Source organism: Rattus norvegicus, chromosome 5, assembly GCF_036323735.1.
Source record: "Rattus norvegicus strain BN/NHsdMcwi chromosome 5, GRCr8, whole genome shotgun sequence".
In the NCBI taxonomy this organism is placed as follows: Eukaryota; Metazoa; Chordata; class Mammalia; order Rodentia; family Muridae; genus Rattus; species Rattus norvegicus.
The window spans coordinates 51053724-51067029 of NC_086023.1; positions in this window are offsets into that span (position 1 = coordinate 51053724).

The window sequence follows — 13306 nt, forward strand, 5'->3', positions numbered from 1 at the left end:
ATTTGCATAAAAAGATCATCTTGCTTCGATGCTGTAGCTTTATACTACTTTTAATTGTTCCTCCCCCCCCCAAAAGACGGCCCCACCTTAGCCAAAAGCTAACAAGCAAATGTAGTTTATCTTTTCTACTGAAAAAGACACGTTACAGGTTAAGACACTCGGGAGGAGGAAGGATGCAACTGCATGAAGCAATAGGACAGACGGTGAACAAAGGTACAGAGGCTCGGATGAGCAAGAGACCTACTCTACTTAACAGTCGCGCCCTGCCACCTCGCCCTCCCGGAAGTCAGACACAAATGTAAGTACCCGCAAAGCCTCCAGGCTAAAATAGCGTATTTTATTAAAAAGTTAGAAAAACCAAACAAAACACCAGATGACCTCATGGGAGACCTCGACAACCTTCTGTCAATCAAGCTTGACACTGTGATTTTCTTCAGTGGGGATCCTAGTGTCTCTTTAGACCTTTACTTTACTCTGTTTAACAGACTAAAGCCCAATAGCCAATTAGCAAGCAGCTTGTGGACAAAGTGATGTAAAGAACTGAGAATGAGCTATACGAGGGAAACATAAAAAGGTAATGTCGACAGACCTTTAATGGGGAAAACCCAACAATCTGGCGATTGTAGTAATGACTAATAAAATAGAAATTCTAGAAGTAGAAACACGCTCTGAAGAAGCAGCCCCAGGTAATCTTGCCTTGTATCAAACAGAAACTAACACCCAGGTTACAGATAATTGGCATGCTCCTGGTCACATGACAGAAAAAAACCACGTGACCCATGAGCTCAAGATGGCAGACACCAAAAGCTCTAATAATCTGATTTGGGTAAATGAAGAAAAAAAAAAAAAACCCCAGACAGTTCAATGTAGAAACCAAATCTGGAAGATTCTCTTAAGATTCCTTAGGCCCTGCACCCAGCTGTCCTCACAAACGCACTGTTACTACCAAGGAGCAAAGTGAAAAATCTACAGTGTGGATAAATCAGGAAGAGGGACAGTGATTTATTAGATGTAAAGAAGTGAGACGGATATTAACTCAGAGGAAACAATCACCCTGATAAGGGAGACTGGCAAGGAGCGGCTACTGTGAGCTTCTCCACAGTCACTGGGAGCCTACATCCTCTCCGTTCTTAGTTTCCATAAGAACTGACTTCTTTAGTTTACCTTTTAAAGATTCTTCAGTTGTTTAAGCTATCTCCCAAAAGTCTTCCCTCTTTGACGTTAGAAATATTCGACATGTCTGGCAGGGTAGCTGAATAGTAGGTCACTTTCCTAACATGTGCAAGGCCTTCATCTTCATTCCTTCAAGCAGGATATAAAAGTATAATAACACAGAATAAGGGCAGGAAGAGTGGCATATGCCTATAATCTAAGCGATAAAAAGACCGAGGCAAGAGGATCACAATTCCAGACCATCCTAGAAGCTGAATGAATAGTGAGCCCAGCATGGACTGTGTAAGGAAAGGAGGAAATATCTATTACCTAGGAATCATAAGGGTTTGTCTTTTTTATGTTGATTCTTTGGAGCTCTTACATATGAAGCCTACAAATCTACATCCCCCCCACCACTGAACTTGTGATGTAAGTAGCAATCAACATTTACTGAGCAGTTACTTAATTCCATGCACTTCAAAGCTATCTCAAAGGAATCGTTTCACTGAGTTCCAAAGAAGGACTGAGATGAGAATAGTTTGGCACAGATAACCTAGACAAATTTGCCAACATTTATTTGGCTAATAGCAATAGAGGAGTAGTGATACCTCGAGTCAGTCTGGCTATGGACAGTGCTCTTGACTGTGAGCATCCTGTTCATCTCTTGTCATCATTCTGTGGTTATTATAAAACATTAAATACAACAGTTGCCATCTTGACTGTTAGTTCCCTGTTTAGTCACTGTGATAAAATACCCTGACAAATGAAACATCGGGTTGAAAGGGCTGATGTCACGCACCCAACGTCTCGCCAGCAAGAACGACGTGCGGACACCAGGATCCTTCTGCAGCAAAGCGTTTATTGCATCTTGAAGAGGAGAGAGCGAGCCCCAGAATGGCGCTGCTTATATACACCCTAATGTGGTGTGTCCACACCTGATTGGTCGCTTACCCATGATCTCATTGGCACACCCCGGGGTGGCAAAGACTTGGCTCGAACACACTCTTGCACATGCGCACACAGCTAGTTTCCTGAAAGGAAGTCGGACTGGAGCAGCGGAAGCCATCGCCATCTTGTAATGGCGAATGTTATCACGGCTTTCCACAGGCTGATTGGATCACAATTCCAGATTGCAATTCCTCATCACAGGGAAGTCAGAGTGCCGGGAACTTGAAGCAATCGACTCCCTCACATCTGCAGTCAAGAGTAGAGAGCAACAAGTCAATGTACGTATTCTAGTGTTCAGCTGGATTTCTCTTCTGTTGGTCAGAATTTCCTTTCTAGGGAATGGTGCCACTCAGAGTAGACTGGTCCTCCTAGCTCAATTGATCAAGATAATCTCCTCTAGGCTAACCCAATCCAGAACAATCCTTCCCAGGTGATTCTAGATTGCATCAAGTAGATAATTAAAGCTAACCACACACCATTTTTAAATGTCCAGTTGGACAGGTTAACAGCATTAAGTAATCTCAGGTTCCAGTGCAGACATCGCTACCATAAATCGATTTTCACCTTGCTAAATTGGAACTCATTGTTTATTGGAAATCATTGCCCATTCCCCTTTCCTACAGACCCCAGCAATCACCACTCTGTTTAGTTTCCATACATTTTAGCATTCTACTACCTTCTGTGCAGGAAATTTATTCTTTGATAACTGACTTATTTCACCTACTAGAGTAACCTAAGTATTTTTTTCATGATGTAGCATAAGGCAGAGTTTCTTTCTTTCACTGCACATGGCACTGATATACCACGCCTAGTTTATCTGTTTCATTTGTTGGTGGACATTTGGGTCGCTCAGCCCATGGCTGTCATGCAAAATGCTGTTAGAATATAGTTTACCATGCTGCTCCAAGACTCCGCTTTCAGTCCTCCTGAATATACACTGAGAATAGAGGAGCTGTTGGGTCATGCGGAAGGTCTTCTTTTAATTTTTTAAAGAGCCTCCCATTTTCTACAGTGGTTAGACCATTCTACATTCCCAGAAACAGTGCACAAGATTTCCAACTTATACACTTACATCCTCAATAATACTTTTTCTGTGACTGGATTATGTATAAAATCCGAAACCTGAAAAACATTCATGTATATCATCAACCTTATCTAATTGTTTCAAATTCCAAAATGTTTATTCAAAACCCTGTATTATATAAATATTCATCTCCTGGTATTTTAATTCACATAGGATTCTATTATAGACTAAACAATTTTCCAACATCATTTAAAAATAATGTCTTTTCTTGACAAATTTGAGGTCCCTAGAAGTAATCAGTTAAATAATCAAATACTTAGCTACAGTAAAATGCATGTTTAAAGTAAATGTTCAGTTTGTATATCATAAAAACATTTTTATTACTGTAGGTTTTTATTAGCCTACATTTGCTGCATTATGCATCATGATGCGATCAATGGGGACATTTCCATTCAAGTAGATCTTGTACTTTGACCATGTTTACTCCCCATTACCCTCTCCTGAACTTTCTACAATTTCCCTTTCTTTTTCCCTGTCTGCATTAGAATACACACGTACACACGTACACACACACACACACACACACACACACTCACACACACATACACACACATACACATATACTCACACAAAGACATGCATGTTCACACATGATCCATATATGATAGAAAAGGAAAAATGGTCTTACTGATTCTGGCTCAGTTCTCTTAATACTCCAGTACCTCTAATTTCCCTGAAAATAATATGATTTCATTCCTTTTTATAGCTGAATAAAAATTCCATTGTGCATATTTATCACATTTTCATTGCCAATATATCTGTTGATGGGCATCTTCTGGTTCTCCATCTAGGCTATTGTAAACAGTACCACAATACAATACAAGATCTCTGTGGCATGCTGATTTGCATTCCTTTGACTATAAACCAAGACTTGTTTAGTTAATGGACCAGTAGTTTTACTTTAGCTCTCTGAAACACGTCCATACTGATTTCCACAGCAGCTGCAGTATGTTACATTCTTACCGGATGTCTATGAGCATCCCATTCCCCCGTCCTCCTCAGCAGTGTGGGTGATGCTTGCTGTTGCTCTTTTCCTTGTAGCCATTCTGCCGGGGGTGAGACAGAATCCCCATGCTTTCCTGGTTTGCATTTCCTTGATGGCTAAGGATACCGAACATTTTTCGTTCTGAAGAACTCTCCACTTACTTTGATCAGGTTTCTGGTTGGAGGACTTGGAGTGTTTTGGTATTTAATATTTTCTGAGTAGTTAAGGTTATTGATCTTCTGACAGAAGTATAGCAGGGGAGGCGTTTTCACTCACTTCATGACTTTTTACTCTGTGCATTGTTTCCCTTGATGATCAGATGCTTTTAAGTTCAAGCAATACCATTTGTCAATTCTTGCTACTGTTTTCTGAGGTTTAGATTATTTTTCCAAAAGTCCTTGCCTATGTCTATATTTTGAGCATTTTTCCCATCAAATTCCAATTCCATTTTCCATCACTAGGGAAACAACCCTACCATTTATGGGGAAGCACAAAAGCTACAGACTCGTCAAAGCATCCTGGAGCAGAAAGCACGATACTAGATGTATCTGGACGACAAAATATGCTCCAAAACAGCATAGTCGAACATAAACAGATTAGGGTTTTACCGCTGTGAACAGACACCATGACCAAGGCAACTCTTATAAGGACAACATTTAATTGGGGCTGGCTTACAGGTTCAGAGATTCAGTCCATTATCATCAAGGCAGGAGCATGGCAGCATCCAGGCAGGCATGGTGTAGGAGGAGCTGAGAGGCTACATCTTCATCTGTAGCTCTTTAAGAGAAGGCTGACTTCCAGGCAGCTAAGATGGGAGTCTTAAGCCCATGCCCATAGTGACACATCTATTCCAACAAGGCCACACCGCCTAATAATGCCACTCCCTGGGCCAAGAATATACAAACCATAACAATGGTAAAAACATACATTGGAGAAAGGACAGATTAACCACATGCAAAAAAAAAAAATGAAACTTGATTTGTATTTCTTGCTCGGCACAAAAATCACTTCAAATCAATCAAAAATTTGAAATTGCTAGAGGAAAAGATGAAGAAAATGCTATGGGGTTTTTTAGCCTTAAACTGCCTTCTAAATATTAATTTATAGTCATACACAAATACCACTCTCAGCCTTAGTCAGAGAAGCTCTCTTTGGAGTGAATCATGGCAGTAAATACATGGAGACCATGGCTACACATAGTGCAAAGAATAGGTAAGGGCTTCCAGCTCAGCCCTGAACAAGATATTTATTTATACCATCTGAAGTCCAAAGAGCATCCTGAAAGATGGAATAGAAAGAAAGAAAGAAAGAAACAAAGAAACAAAGAAACAAAGAAACAAAGAAAGAAACAAAGAAACAAAGAAAGAAGCAAAGAAACAAAGAAACAAAAAAAACAAAGAAACAAAGAAAATGAAGAGAAGGGCCATGAGATGCTATCATCTGAACAAGACATAGCCATTAAGATGATAAATTCACTGTAGCTGCAAATGCCCATACTGATTCTGTGCAAGCATAGCCCTGCCAGCTGGTAGCCATAGATGGACACGGGACTCTAGAGGGCTCACATTGATGAAGTATTTGCTGCTGACAGATTCCTGGAGAGGAGCTGTTATTGACCTCAGTTGTGTACCTACTAAGGACCTCACTCACCAAGCTCCTATGGATAGTTTCAATCCAATGGCCACAAAGATGTCTCTGGTTAACTAAAACCAAACCCAACCAAACCCTGGGAAAGATACTGTTAGGGATGGGGAAAGCAAAAGAGATGTTGAGGGAGATAATAGTGTACGGGGGAGTGTAATCAGAATGTTATATGAATATAAAATATTTTTATATATTTAGTAATATTAAATAATTTAATAATGTGCTATTTAATAGACATATTGAAATAGACATTTTAATAAATTATTTAATGAAATTATGAATAATATGCTACTGTGAGAAATACAGTTAGCAATACTGCCAGAAACAAAAAGGTGCGATGAATTTCAGTGATGTCTGTGTAAAATGACAAAACAAAGTTTCAGGTCTTCAAAAACTAAGGAATGGAGAGAGTATAACACTCAATAGGTCTATAAAGATAAACAGTTAAACAAAGGGAGATATTCATGGTGATCTTAGTTAGTCAGAGGTCAGTAGAGCACATTTTGAGGGAGATGAGTTTAAAGGTTCCTGTGGCACACTGCCCTCCTTCTTTAGAACACATCTGAGATTACAATGCATACAGTCATCAGCTCTCTAACATAATGGGTTTCAATGGTAACTATAGTGACCTGTAGGATCCCAGAGGACATCTACTCAAAATACTCTTTGTCATATGTACCCAAAGTACTTCCTAAAGAGGCTTAAACTACAACAGAACTCAGATTATAACACACAAGTCTTTCCTTTGGTAACTTTGACACGCATAGGATAAGCATTGTTGTTTACCAAAATTATGAATCCAAAATATTCTACAGTACCTAAACGTCATAAATAGACAGTGAAGAAAGATGTACAGTCCACAGAACACATTCATCTCAAGACATCATAGTAGAAATCTCATTGTATAAGAGCATTCATGCCATGCGGCACTGACACGATATGGTCAAGAACCTACCACAGTAACTTCTCTTGAGACCGAGGAAGAAGTATCTAAAACAGAAATATGCACTTTAATAACATGTTTTACCATACAGAAGACAGTAATGATAGCACTTTGGAAAGCAATAGAAACCCAAAAATGGTTCGTAGAAGCAGGAAATCCCTGTGAATCCACATGTGTATCTGCTCTGTTGTGCCTGGAAAACACTGTTGCCTTGGACTCATCCACTACCTCTGGCTATTGCAATCTTTCCACCTCCTCTTCTGCATACATGTGCCTGAGCTTGGAGGGGAAGGATAAAGGCATCCCATTTGGGACAGAGTTCTCCAAAGTCCCACACTCTCTGCACATTGTCCTGCTGTGAGTCTCTGTGTTAGGTCCCTTCTACTGCAAGAGAACATTCCCCTGATATGGTCTAAGCTAGGCACTAATCTACAAGCATAGCAGAATATAGTTAGGAGTCATTTTATCACCATGCTCCCTCATGAAAATAATAGCATTAGGTTTTCCACTAAGCCCATGATCTACCTAGTTTCAGGTTCTTGGCCACTTAAGCAGTGTCAGGTCTCGGTTCCATCCCATAGAGTGGTCCTTAAATCTGATCAGAAAGTGATCAGTTACTCCCATAACATTTGTGGCTATATTGTGCTAGTATATCTTCCAGGCAGGTCACTGTTGTAGATAACAGGGTTTTGTAGTGGGGGAATATAGATAATTACCTTTATCTCCTAGTAGCTTGTAGAGTACCTTTCAGTATCATAAATATTAATCAGTAGTAATGATGTGTCTAATTAGGCAATAGCTCGACTTCTCCATGTTTGATAACATATATAAGTGTTTTTCTCAGCAATGGGGCCTTACCATCAGGCTGTGGAGTATTAATAGCCTTGGAAATGTGGGATTTGTGGGTTACAGTGGGGCTCCTTTGGCCAATGACCCAAAAAAAATTATCCTGGAACTTAAGATTTTACCTGGTGATATGACTATTTGGGGAGCATTTTCCCCTGGATTATTTGGAGAAACAATTTAGATTCTTTTAATATATGTATATATTTTAGGACGTTTCTACAGTAGTAGGTTCCCATACGGTGTTTCAAATGACCTTTAGTGTTAGTTGCCCATTTCTCTATTCCTTCTTTACCCTTCTCTTTTACATCCATCCCTATTTAATCTGCCTCGCCTAGTTTCCCACTTTGTGCATAACAATATATTTAATTTCCCTTTTCTTGAGAGACCCTCTGCCCCCTCTTGGACCCTAACTTTGTATATCTACAGTTTCTTTATAGTTATTTGGATTGTTCCATGTATATTGATGGATTGAAAGCTTACATCCACATATACAAGAAAACATACAATCGTCTTTTGAGCCTGGGTTACCTCAATCAGGATGACACTTTTAGCTATAGACATTTTTCTGTGAACTTCATAATTTCACTTTTCTTAACCAATGAATAATACTTTATCATTTATATGTGCAAAGTTTTCATTATTCATCTATCTCAATTATTGCTTCCTTATTCATAATAGCCAGAAATTGGAAATGACCCATGATGGATAGGGAAGCAATAAGCATAATCAGGTGTCTCTGTAGTAAAATGCAGAGTTCTTTGTGTATATGCCTAAGAGTGATATATCTGACTCCCGAGATAGATCAATTTCCAGCCTCCTCAGGAAACTCTACACTGATTCCCACAGTGGCTGTAGAAGTTTGCACTCCCACCAGCAATGGAGGAGTGTCCGCCTTACTCCACAACCCCACCGACATGTGCTGTCAATGTTTTATTGATCTTGGCCATTCTAACTCTAGTAGGATGAACTCTCAAAGCAGTTTTAATTCTCATTTCCCTGACGACTAAGGATGAGCTCCATTTCTTGACGTATTTCTTAAACATTTCTGTCTCCTCTTTTAAGAACTGTCTGCTTAGTTCTATAGCCCATTTTAATTGGATTATTTTTCTTCATGTTCAACGCTTTTCACTATTAATATACTTTAGATATTAACCCTCCATATATATAGATATAGATATAGATATAGATATCTATATATATATAAATAATTGTAGGTCGATGTCTTTGTCTTTATGCAGGAAGGCAGGTACAGCATAGAACGAGGCCTGTCGTTGGACAAGAAGTAAAGATGGGCAGGAGAAAAGTTTCAGAAAGAGGAGAAGGAGCCAGAGTAGAACATGGTGGCAGATGTTAGGATTCTTCTCTGTGAATAGATACAGGTTGTTATAAATATTAAGGGATGGGTATGTACAGGATATTGTGCTGTCTAGATGGGCAAATTATATCTTATCAATTGGTGTAGAGGTTATTGTGTGGTGTGTTCTTTCATGTGGCAACTTAATTGAGTTCAAGAGAATGTGTGATGGAGGGACGCACCAAACCCACCATGGAATTGAGATGTGTGCGCCTGGCGAGGTAACAATCCGCTAAGGGAACTGTAAGTGAAAGCAAAGCGGCCTGACAAAGCGCCACGCTGGAATGGCTCGGGAACCGCCCGGGGTTAGAGAATACCATGGGGGCCAGCGTGATGCCGCTGAGAAAAATCAGTGCTAGTTCTTATGGCCCACTGGAGCCGGAACCAGCCAGAGAGCAACTGCCCAGGTCAGAGGGACCCCGGGAGAGAAGTGCAGAGCGGTACCCGTGGGAACCGGTCGCATCACTTTTTTTTTTTAATCGCAACCTGTAATTGGTAAAGAACTTTCTCCATTCTGTAGGCTACACTTTATCGTAAATGATGGCGTCTTTCGCCATATAGAAGCCTTTCAATTTCATGAGGTCCCATTTGTTAATCGTTGGTCCTAATGACTATTCTATCAGGGTCTTGTTCAGTTAAGTTCTTGCCTGGGACAATGAGTTTAATCCTATTTGCCACGTTCCTTTCTCTCGGATTCAAGCTGTCTGGTCCTATTTTAAAGTTCTTGATCAACTTGGAGTGGAGTCTTGTTCAGGGTGATAGATATGAATCTGTTTGTGTTCTTCTACATGCAGACCACCAGTTTTACCATTTGTTTTCGTCATTGTGTACATTTTGGCTTCTTTCTCAAAAAGCAGGTATCCGTAGGTATGTGGAATTATGCCTGGTTATTCTATTTTGATTCCATTCATTGGTTTGGCTAATTTTTATGCCAATATTATGCACTTTTTATAGATGTGCAGTGCAACTTGAAATCTGGAATGGTGGTATCTCCCTCAAGTACTTGAAATCTGGAATGGTGTTATCTCCCTCCGGTCTTTTATTATTAAAGATTATTTTATCTAATCCTAGGAGTTTGTTTTGTTTCTTTGCTTTTTAATATGAAGTTAAAATTTGCTTTTTTATTTCTGTAATTTTTGTTGGAATTGTGATAGTGATTGCATTGAGTCTGTAAATTGCTTGTGGCAGGATAGTATCATTAGTATATCAATCCCACTGATCCATGATCATGTGAGCTCTTTGCTTCTCTAATGTCTCCTTCAAGTTTTTTCTTCTTATAGAGGAAAGCAGAGAAAATGAAGAATAGGGTATTAAGAAAATAGCATGATTAACTCTATTGTCTTGCATCCCATCTTAAAAACATTAATTTTTTTAAAAGTCAAGGTGAAGCATAAAGACCAGATAGCCAATGGATAATTTAGCTCCAGCAAGATGAGAATGGCTGAGCTGTAGCTTGCTGAAGAATGCTTGCCTGACTTCCGCAAGCCCCCGGTTCCATCCCCTGTGCTCTGAGTCAGCAACACACGAAGCATAAGTTAATTAGGTCACAGAGGACACTGTTCAGCAGAGCCTGTTTCATAATTGTTTCTATGAAAGATGCAGGACGTTAATGCATTCTGGCAGGACCTCTTCACTTCATGACAAACCAGTGCTTTGACAGTGTGTGGGTATCTAGTTGGGCTAAGGATACTATTACTGTCAGAATGTGTTCTAGGACCATATTTTGGAGCTTGTGAACTGATGGATCTGGAGGATGATGCGTTTCACTGGTATACAGACATGCATGGAAGTCAGTCCTTGACTAAGCACAGAGAAATGTCCACACTGCTATTTCTGGGAGCAAAGACTGGATTAATGGTAACTACCCTGATTGCATGGAAGGTAACTTAGGCCCCATGATCTAACAGCTCTTTAAATAAATCTCACTCACTGTGTGGATGTCTCTGACTCTTTTGCCTTCTCTTGGGACCCTTTCCCTCCTATTGGATTGTGTAGCGCTACCCGATTAAAACTGCTCAAATGATCTCAGGGGCAGCAGCTGCGTTCCTCACTACCTTCCCCACGTTCTGGGTTCCCGAAAGAAAGACACATACAAACACACTTTATATTTTTTATATGTCTAAAACAACTCAATTGCTGGGCCACTTCTTTTTTTTTTTTTTTTTTGGTTCTTTTTTTCGGAGCTGGGGACCGAACCCAGGGCCTTGCGCTTCCTAGGCAAGCGCTCTACCACTGAGCTAAATCCCCAACCCCAACTGCTGGGCCACTTCTTAACCTCCACGTGGCTAGTCCACCCGCCTCCAATATTCCCGAGTTATTACTTACTAAAATCTGTATTCCGTCTTTGCTCTCCTAGACCCAGTCACGCAGCCCTCTTGAGCTGCCTTACCCTGGCTCCAACATGGCGGCTATGTTCTCTGCCCCGCACTTCTCAGGTATGTCGTCTTATGTCATCTTGGCTCCCCCTCTGGCATAGTGAATCTCTTTCCTCCTTCCTCCTTCCTCTTTCCTCCTTCCTCCTTCCTCCTTCCTCCTTCCTCCTTCCTCCTTCATTCCCCCCCCCCCACCCTTCTTCCCTTCTTCTCAGTTGCTTGCCCTGGAATCCTAAAAGGCTGTGCCTCTGTCTCCCTGCCCAGCCATTGGACACTGGCAATTTTATTTACCAATCAAAACCAGCTGGGTCCAGGGTTCCCTCAGTGTCTTGCATGCAGACATGCAGATTCTCTCGAGCAATTTTGGGGACCCAGATTAACATAATACAAGCAGCATTAGACCAAACCCACAACAGGATTGCCTTGTCCAACCTTGGATTTGTGCCCAGTCTACTGCATCTTGTTATCCCATGTTTGGTTGATAGCCCCATGAGGTCTCTTCTTTTCTGAAGGGAAACAGAAGAGCAGTGAATATAAGGGAGAGGAAAGAGGGGAGCAGGAAGAGAAGAGAGGGGAGAGGGGAGACAGGAGAGAAACAGGGAACTCTGAAGCATTGAGGGAAGGGAAACCGTGATCAGAATGTACTATATGAAAGAATGATAAAAAAAAAAAGAAAGAAAAAGTCTCACTCACTGAAAGGAACATCAAAACAGGATCTATTTGGCTATCCAAAGAACTTTTCTGGTAGTCTGTGAATGCAAAATTGATTTGAGAAGTCAACCTTTTGTTTGTATTTTTTATCTACTTGTATTGGAAGACCAAATTTAATTAGACTGCTCAAAAGACTTCATTTATTGCATAAGGTAAAGTCTAAAGGTAGGCTGGCTTTTAGCCTTAGTGCAGTGAGTGATTCCAGCCCCATTTCCCAGCAACCCTAGCCTCATAGTGAAAGAATGGTTGCTTCAAATAGTCTTGCTTCGCATCGCTACTCTTTCCGCGGCTCCCTCTTAAAAGCAGATGTTTGGAGGCTTGGTGCATGGCTCAGTTGGTAAAGTGTTTGCCACAGAAGTGTGAGGACATGAGTTCTATGAACAGAGCTCATGGAAAAGGTGTAGTGGTGTGTGCCTCTAATCACTATCCTGAAGAGGCAGGGAGATGGTTCCTGGGGCTCACAGGGCAGCCAGTCTAGCTGAAATGGCAACTTCCAGGTTTGGTGAGAAACTCTGTTTCAAAAAAAATAAGATGTAAAAAATTTGAGGAAGACACCGACATGAACCACTGGCTTCTCCATGTGTACACACACACATATACACACACACATACATGTACACACACACACACGTATACACACACATACACACACATATACACACACATATACACACACATACATGCACACACACGTACACACACATACACACACATATACACACATACACACACATACACATACAACATACACATACACACACATACATACACACATACACACACATACATACAACATACACACATACACTCACAGACACACATACACACACAACATACACATACACACACATACACACATACATACAACATACACACACATACACTCACAGACACACACACACATACACACACACACACACACACACACACACAGGGGTAAAATTTTCAAAAAGAAGTGTCTCCCTCCTAAGTGTACCTACAGGTCTCATTTATCCTGATTGGAAATGAACAAATTTCTGGATTAATCTTCCTAGTTTTAGAGATGCATGACAGCTCAGGCCTGGTTCCCTAGCTCAGAGACAGCTACTGCTTATGAATGAGACTTTGCTGAGAACTTTTAGATTAGAGCCCAACCTTCCAGCTGAGGCCAAAACTCCACGCCTTCTGGTCCTCTGACTCAAGTGTGACTCAAGCCTCTGTGTGGGATGAAAGGTAAAGTCTAAGCCTCATTAAGGAGCAGGCAACCTACAGGGTGAACTAATAAAGA